General features: G+C 40.7%; 1 protein-coding gene across 4 annotated transcripts in view; it reads left to right on the top strand.

The window, feature by feature from the left end:
- The window catches only part of SATB2 (SATB homeobox 2), a 205,993-nt gene that overhangs the window by 104,063 nt on the left and 100,041 nt on the right, over positions 1 to 1,889 (top strand). The gene's annotated exons all lie outside the window — the stretch shown is intronic.

Here is a 1,889-nt window from a genome sequence, read left to right as displayed (position 1 = left end):
GGCCAGGGAGAGTTGAGGGGCAGCTCCAGGCAGGACTTAAAACACTTTCCATTTTAATCAGCTTTCTAGGACACTTTGCAATAGAAGGTTTAGCTCTGACTACTGCCATAGCTGTATACTTATGCCTTTCCAGAGGGTAAGATTCATACAAACCACAAAGAAAGATGACAAGTACATCTGTAATTATTCACATACACTAGAGCGGCTGGTACATCTGTTATTAGACTGCTTTCATGTTAAATTTTTCATTATTATGACATTTCAGTTTGGCATTTTAAAATTTCATCTTTGTCCCTTTTCATCTGTTACATTTTGGTGCCTCAGATATCCCACATCAGAGCTGCGTTAGGCACAAGGGAGCAAAAAAAAAAAAAAAAAGAGACCTAGTCAGTGTCCTCAAGGGTCTCACAGACTGGGACAGGGAGGAGAGCTCAGCCCGGAGAGGGAAGGAACTAGCTCAGCTAGCCAAGAGACTTCTATACTCCTTGTTAATAAGACACAAAGCAAAACCCTGTCTCAGGAAGATTAGGGTTCCATTGATCCTCTAAGGTAGCATGCAAGGCTCGGAAGTTCTGTGATACACTCAGGTGATACTAGCTCTGTGTTTCCAGGGCTGTGTTCAGAGCCTCAGATTAAGAGAGTTCTCTTTACTATCTCCCCATAGAGAACAGAATTGTCATTTAGAAATCAGCGACTGCAGGCAGGACAGCCATCTGCTGTATAGAAAGAACCAAAGAGATTTCTGTAAATTGAATTAGGAATCCCCACTCCCCTCATCAGTACTGTGTAGTGATTAAAAAAGAGGGAGCCTGTGAGCTCAGAGAGGAAACTGTCTTATATGGGAGTCTATGCAGGACTGTCTACTGGTGTTTGAACTTTCTGGTAAATAAGTTGCCAATGCCTTGATTTATTGTTATCCTTTTTATCTTGACTACTTCGTCAAAATGCCATTAGAAGTTCTATGATTTCCTTCAACTGCTTCATATCTGGGGAAACCTTTTGTAAGAAAGATGAGATTTCAAGGCAGGATATAAAGCCTTACATGGGTTATTTGGATTTCCTGACTGGTTTATGTCCATTTGCTTTTAGACAGAATTTGCAGAAATAAAATCTGTGTGCAAAACATACACATATACTATCACAGTCATTCAGGTATAAGTTAACATCTGCCACGAATGTTGGTCCAAGCATGCCATATTGACTGAAAACGTATCTCTGTATGGAATTTAATTCAAGGTGTGCAGTTATAGGGCTTTCCCTGGTGGCTCAGTGGTAAAGAAGTGTCCTGACAATGTAGGAGACACGGGTTTGATCCCTGGGTCAGGAAGATTCCCTAGAGAAGGAAATGGCAACCCACTCCAGTATTCTTGCCTGGGAAATCCCATGGAGAGAGGAGCCTGGCGGGCTACAGTCCATAGGGTCACAAAAGTCAGATACAACTTTGCGACTGAGCATACACGTGCAGTTCTAATTTTTAATTTTTCAGTGGTGAGTCAGGTTATGTTCCCCTTCTCTTTCCTTTTAACTGCAATTTCAAACAAATCAGCTAAGGGGTTGAGCTGAGGAGAGAAAGGAGTATGAAGAGCAAGAAGGAATCAGGTACTTTAGCACTCAGAAATTTTGATGCATTTTTGGTTGAAACACAGTACAAGTGTTATGTTTAGTTCCTCTGCTCTAAAATAGCACTGTTAATTTTTTCATTTGGTGAATTTTCACACAAGTGCTAATCACACGTTTCTATAAATTATATTAATTTAACTTATTTCCCTAAATGTTGTTCTGCAGTGTGTAGCACGGATGTTCTCAGATTCTTGGCTGTGTAAGCTTGTTGCAGTTGGAAGCTGAACAGAAATATCTGAAAGGCATTATTTGGATTACAGATGCAGGAG

The sequence above is a fragment of the Bison bison genome, unplaced genomic scaffold (assembly GCF_000754665.1).
Source record: "Bison bison bison isolate TAMUID 2011002044 unplaced genomic scaffold, Bison_UMD1.0 scf7180017864471, whole genome shotgun sequence".
Lineage (NCBI taxonomy): Eukaryota > Metazoa > Chordata > Mammalia > Artiodactyla > Bovidae > Bison > Bison bison.
The sequence above is the reverse complement of the archived record's forward strand: the minus strand, read 5'-3'. Positions and strand labels throughout refer to the sequence as shown.